The 6,899-nt window shown below is 45.3% G+C and overlaps 1 long non-coding RNA gene across 1 annotated transcript; it reads left to right on the forward strand.

Annotated features, from left to right (window-relative positions):
* The first annotated feature begins 1,288 nt into the window (after positions 1-1,288).
* On the forward strand, positions 1,289-5,741 carry LOC135981371 (uncharacterized). Its single transcript, XR_010598363.1, has 3 exons — positions 1,289-1,909; positions 3,069-3,143; positions 3,366-5,741. It is a non-coding gene; the product is annotated as an uncharacterized LOC135981371 (long non-coding RNA).
* Positions 5,742-6,899: the final 1,158 nt, after the last annotated feature.

Genomic DNA, 6,899 nt, shown 5'->3' on the forward strand with positions numbered 1-6,899 from the left:
AGTAAGGTCAGCCCCCAGCTTGTAGCTTTTACGCAAAGCTCAGGCATCACCTTTGGTTACCAGTATACAGTACATCGAAGTATGAATTGGCTCATAGCTATGGCAGTCCTGACATATCCCTCCTTTGCTGATCCTCAGAGGTTGGGGATGAAGGGAAAGGAGGCACTGCTCATGTCACCAACCCCAATCATTCAAACTAGTGAATCAGACCCCTCCAAATCACGTAGCTTTTAAAAATAATACATTTTGGGGGTTTATTTGCCTTCTGGATTTTGAGCCCTTGGAGTTTATAAGCTTTTCCCTATAACCATGAATGCTAAAAATGTTTTTCCTTAAACGGAAGCCAAGATTCTCATAATCACATGACTCCAGAAGCTGGGGCTTGAAGAAAAATACAAAATATGATGATTGGCAACCCTGAACTGCTCCTAAGCCCAGTCCCACCCATCATTGCAGCTCAGTGACTCTGACCCTCACAGCATTCATAGAATCAAAGAATATCCGGGTTGGAAGAGACCTCAGGAGGTCATCTAGTTCAACCCCCTGCTCAAAGCAGGACCAATCCCTAACTAAATCATCCCAGCCAGGGTTTTGTCAAACCTGACCTTAAAAACCTCTAAGGAAGGAGATTCCATCACCTCCCTAGGTAACCCATTCCAGTGCTTCACCACTCTCTTAGTAAAAAAGTTTTTCCTAATATCCAACCTAAACTTCCCCCACTGCTTGTTCTGTCATCTGGTACTACTGAGAACAGTCTAGATCCATCCTCTTTGGAACCGCCTTTCAGGTAGTTGAAAGCAGCTATCAAATCCCGCCTCATTCTTCTCTTCTGCAGACTAAATAATCCCAGTTCCCTCAGCCTCTCCTCATAAAACATGTGCTCCAGCCCCCTAATCATTTTTGTTGTCCTCCGCTGGACTCTTTCCAGTTTTTCCACATCCTTCTTGTAGTGTGGGGCCGAAAACTGGACATATTACTCCAGATGAGGCCTCACCAATGCTGAATAGAGGGGAATGATCACGTCCCTCGATCTGCTGACAATGCTCCTACTTATACAGCCCAAAATGCCCGTTAGCCTTCTTGGCAACAAGGGCACACTGTTGACTCGTGTAGTGGGGTGGCTGCCCCACCCCTATGCTAGAGGGGGCTGCAGCAGGCCAGTGGGGCTGCGCAGATGAACAGCCAATAGGAGGAGGGCTTATTGGGAGCCAAACAGGGCCCAGATTGGAGACAGCCAATCAGGGCCAGGCTCAGCCCTATAAGAAGGCTGCTCAGGGAGAGAGCAGTCAGTCTGTCCTAGACCTTCAGGCTAGGGAGGGAGGTCTGTCTCCAGAATAGGAGACCAGCACCTCGGACAGAGCAGTGCTGGGCAGGCTCAGGGGAGCACAGTTGGGCTCTGGCCCAAAACCTGCCAGACTGCAGGCCCTGAGAGAAAGGGCCTAGAGGGTGTGAGGGACCAGAGGGGAAGTGGCCCAGGGACAGTTGCACAAGGGGAGAGAAGGAGGGCAGGAAGGCTGCCACTAGAGGGTCCCTGGGTTGGGACCCAGAGTAGTGGGCGGGCCTGGGTCCCCCCTCCCTTCCCCCTTGTACTGCACCTGGCCATGCAGTAGGGTGGCTGAGACAAACTGCAACCGGCTCTTGAGACAAGGGGCTAGCTTTTAGAGGTTGTGGTTGGCCACTGAGACCAATGTAAGGACTGCTGAACAACCCCCACCCCCCCCGGAAGGGGTTGAGGCTGGACTAAGGGGCACTGCCGGAGGGCAGTGGCCTGAAGAGACGCTGCCGAGCGGGGAGCAACGGGGGTCCAGACTCCAGTGAGGAACAGATGACGGACGGGATGCCACCAGCAGAGCGCGCTCCCCATGGACTGAGCTATTTTCCGGAACAGCCAGTGGGAGGCGCTGTGGTGGTGAGTCCCAACTTGTCATAACTCCTATCCAGCTTCTTGTCCACTGTAACCCCTAGGTCCTTTTCTGCAGAACTGCTGCCTAGCCACTCAGTCCCTAGTCTGTAACAGTGCATGGGATTCTTCCGTCCTAAGTGCAGGACTCTGCACTTGTCCTTGTTGAACCTCATCAGATTTCTTTTGGCCCAATCCAATTTGTCTAAGTCCCTCTATATGCTATCCCTACCTTCCAGTGTATTTACCACTCCTCCCAGTTTAGGGTCATCTGCAAACTTGCTGAGGGTGCAATCCACGCCATCTTCCAGATCATTAGAAAATATTGAACAAAATATTAGTAGGGAAAGGTGGAGAGAGGGTGCTTATGCCTTATCCTGTAATTGCTGCAGCCTGGTAGCTTGCTGGATTTATAGCATAAACCTTTTGGCAATACTGTGTTTTTAGTACAACCCTATTTTATACTATTGTTTAAAGTCCAGCCACAGAAGAACTATTTATCTATACAATAAGAGTCCAGGATTGTCTCTCTGTTGCCTAGAATGTCTGTGTAGTCAGTACAAAGTGATGGAAACAGCTATATGCATGATTGAGAGCTCTTTTTGTTTAGAATATCACCAGGTTCAATCATCACTGATATTGGCAGTCATTTACCATTCAATTTTGAAGTTCTCTGCCTTTTTTATATTATGAATTACACCTGTACAGGTACAGTAAGGCATGTGTCTACACCATGCCAAGAGTCCTAGACCTTTGTGACATCAGAGGCAACTCAACCACTCACCACTTTTATGCTACAGATAATTTGCATGCAACAATTTTATTGGTTGTATGAGGGAGACTGCACAGAGGGTGGATTACTTGGCCAACTGCTACACCTATGCAAGAGCTCAGACTTTCAGCTGTTAGTTTAAAAATAATAAACCTTTAAAAAATGTTCATTTTTTTTATGTCAGAAATATCTTCAGTTCACACAGTATATTTTGTATTGGGATAACTTGCAGTGGAGAGAACAAAACACTAAATCACTGGCCTACTAGGTAGCCATGTTAAAATTAAGCGCCTAGGCTGGCTTCAATAAAAAGATGCGAAATCAAACTCTGACAAGTTTCTAACTGGCCCACTTGGAAGACAGCTCATTTTCACATTCTTTGTTTTAAATACCCAGAGATGCAGAATCCATCAGCAGGGTTGCTTACCTGTGCAAAAATTAAATGAGAGGAAAGGAACAGTTGCATTAAAAGTAAGTTGACTTGAAAGAGAAAGGAATAAGTTTTCGACATTTTGCTCACAAGGTGGCAGTAGATACTTATCAGTGCTATCTTTCTTTTAAAGCTTAACAGTAAACCTCCACCTAAATCATTAATCTAATCATGGGGGGGGGGGGGGGAGGGGGGAAATTATACATGGGAGGGCCTATGGCCTTTCTGATGTGCCATTAAACCTTTGTTTCCTTTTTAAATAGCTCTTGGATCCTGAAGAAAGAAGGGAAAATTAGGACTTACTTCAAGAAGGGGGCCAGCTGTTTGCATGCTAATTAGGGGGAACATCTTAGCATGATGCAAAGGCAGGATAAGGTGAAATTCCTATTACTGTGAATGGCAGCTGTGCTGCTAATTGTTTCCTGTAGCTGTGAGGCAGTAATATGTTGCACTGACAATTAGCAGTTTAATTTTCTCTCTCATTTGATTTTTATGAAATTGTTACCCTAGAAACTGCACTACAGGAAGATACTTAACACCTCCCTCCTCTCCAAAAACGCAGGAAACAATTCATTTTGGAATGTACCATTTTCTTCATATTCATTGTGTTTTATAGATGAGGTGCTCTTCCATCAGTCGGTCGGTCAGCCAGAGCAACAAAGGATCTGCACTATTGGCTATGCTGTATCCTGCATGTTAATTATACTGAGCACAGCTGTAGTTCAGTTTGCCATTTTATTACTTCCTGCACTGTACTAACCCCCATCTTGTCACCTTTAACGAGGAGGAGGAGGGTAAAATAGGTAAAAGCCATAGGTAACTTGCAGTATTATTAAAATACCGTGGTGTTAGCATAAATCTTTCATAGCAGCTTTAATAGCCACATATGAAATTGGCTCAATAGCATCTTCTACAATAATTCTTTCTGGCTTATAATACTGTAAACTTTCCATTTCTGCACTGGCAGGTGACTAGCTTTGTAGTAGTGGTGCCTTTCAATCATCTTTCTCACCATTCCCCCCCTTTCTAGCATTTAGGGCTAGATTGTGTCCTGGCCTTTTGCAGCCACTTAGGGTGAGGATTCCCCCTCATCCCTTTTCCATCAGAGGGCTTAGGGGGTGGGGGGAAGGCTGTTTGGATTGAAATGCAGCGCCCAGGAGAGCATAGAAGCTGAGCTCCAGATGCTTTCCTCAGCAGTGACTGAGTGACAAATAGGTGGGGAGTAGATGGAGCCATTGCTCCTCACCCCCCACCCCCCCATGCATGTGTGAATGGAGCTGACTGGCGCTGCAAGTGGCAGAATGCTGTACCCTAGACAGCAGTGTCACAAAGCATTCCCTTCTCCATCATATGCAACCTCTCAGAAGCACAATGCCTCTTGGTACTCCCCTGTGGCAGTCTGTCTACATACTACTCCTTCCATCCGGCGGTGTGCTAAAAGCACTATCTAGCCATCAACTTATTCACTAAGGGTGGGATCCTACAAAGTGCTGAGAGTGCCATCACCTCCCAGTGAAGTCAGTGGCACCTTACAGGACTGGGCCTTTACACAGCACATTTCTGAAGTACCATTTGAAGAAAATAGTATACTGGCGAGGGGAAGGGAGAATTGTGAGTGAACTTACAGGGGTTTGTTTTAACATTACGTTGCTGGCACCTTGGGGCATAGTGAAAATTCTCCTTGCTCCCCAGACTACCGTGACTCAGCATTGATTTCCTTTCTGTGGTTAAAGCAGTCAGCCAGCCATTTCCTCATGTATCCACCACAGCCATCTCACTAACTTGTTTATTCTGAAACAGCTGTGGTCAAAATTAAATACATCACTTAAAAACGCTCCCATCTGAATACAATATGGGCTGAGGGAGGGAAAGCAGGAGCTCCTATGATAGCGCTAGCCCTGAAATCAAGAGTCTGTTCCTAGGAGTGAGGCAAGGGGTGAGGGTGACAAATACCCTTATCTTCAGCACTTTTACAAAACTACAATACACTTTTTTATAAGGTATGCCTTGTGAGGTATCATTTGAAAACTCATTATTCACTGATTATTATTGTCCTGATACATACAACATTGCCACATATTTTAAGTTTATAAGATTCTACTGTATGATGTTACTAAGGCACATTCCACATCTGGGCAAGCAGCCCAAACCAGTTCATCGGGGACAAAAGGCTAGTCAGCACCTCAGCCAGGTGTCAGGATAATCAAATGAATCTGGTTAAGTGGCCATTATTTGGCAGGAAGAAGGGTGTGCATGAAAAATTTACATCTTTGTAGACAGACTTACTGTCACCTGAACCCCAGCTGGAGATGAGTTTCGCAAAAAAGAAATGCTATAAGAAGGAAAAACAGAGGACATAAATCGCCTCTCTCCCCATATCTTTACTTACAGCATCAACAATGTTTGAAAGACAAAAGGGGCATTATTGAACTGGGGAAGTGGTCCTTGCTGAAAGATCCAGCCAGACTGCTGTAAGCATGTGATGAGAGAAACCTTTGCTTTGTTTTGACTTAGGTTGATAAGTTGGGTATTAGTTTGCATTTTACCTTTTTATTTCTTTGTAACCAATTCTTTTATGCCCGATTACTTGTAATCACTTATCTATCTTTCTGTAGTTTAATAAACTTGTTTTATCTAAACCAGTGTGTGTTTGCATTGAAGTAGTGGGAGACCTCTATTTGAGATAACAGGGTTTGTGCATATCGTTTTCTAGTTATGAAATGACAGACTTTCTATGAGCTTGTACTGCACAGAAGGAAAGATGCACATTTCTGGGGACAAATTGGACTGAGAAATTGCTGGTGTCACTCTGCAATATAATTCAGGAGAGGCTGGCTAGAGCACTCATCATTCAGCTGGGAGTGATTTTGCAGGTTTGTGAACAGGCCAGATGTAGCTGCTCACACGGCAAAGCAGTGTAAAAAGCACCCTAGGTTGGAGAATTGAAGGGAAACAGCTGTTCTACAGTCCAGATTATACCCTGGGGAATGTCCCAGTGGTGCAGCGAGCAGGCTATATGCGCAGCTAGTTGTTTTGAATGAAGGTTACGCTTTAAGCACTGGTATTGTGATTTTAAGTGAGTCTCAAGTGTGGTGACTGGAAACAGTTTTAAAAAAAGGGTTACAGTTGTTGTCTGTTTGCTTATTTCAGGTAAGGGAAATAGAAACAGCAAAGCAGTGTAAAAGGTGCCCCCAAATTGGAGAATTAAGGGGACACAACTATTCAACAGTCCTGATTGTACCCTGAGGAATATCACAGCGAGCTCTAGCCTAGACTCCTGGTTCCTGTATCCATAGATGAGCTGGAGGGGACACCAAGTTCAAAAATGTCCACTCCTCTATCTGGAGCCTCCTGCATCCCTTCAGAACCCCTGGGTGTCAACACACTGTATGCTACAATTTGGACTAGGTTTTTTTGCTTCAATTTCCTTCTGTCGCCCACTCCCCAAATCCCCCCTGATCCCAGCCTTGCTGTCCCTTCTCTGTGCTGCACTGCATCCTTTCACCCTCTTTCCTAGTATTGGTGGGGAGAAAAAGCCTTTATGTAAAGGAGAGGAGACCAGCCTTCAAGAGTGTCCATCAGCAGCGGCTTGTGTTGGGTGGTGCTGACAGAGCTGGATAGACGCTTTAGGCCCCATGAAATGAGAATAGTCTGCTCCATCATAACACAAACAACATGCAATTAGACTTTTCCCAGTTACCACCTTGCTCACCATTCCCTTGTATGTTCTATTCCTTTCCCTCCTTCCTTACATTGTTTTTTGTTTTTTTTGTTGGACTATCTGTTGTTTGGGACAG

The sequence above is a fragment of the Chrysemys picta genome, chromosome 2 (assembly GCF_011386835.1).
Source record: "Chrysemys picta bellii isolate R12L10 chromosome 2, ASM1138683v2, whole genome shotgun sequence".
Taxonomy (NCBI): domain Eukaryota; kingdom Metazoa; phylum Chordata; order Testudines; family Emydidae; genus Chrysemys; species Chrysemys picta.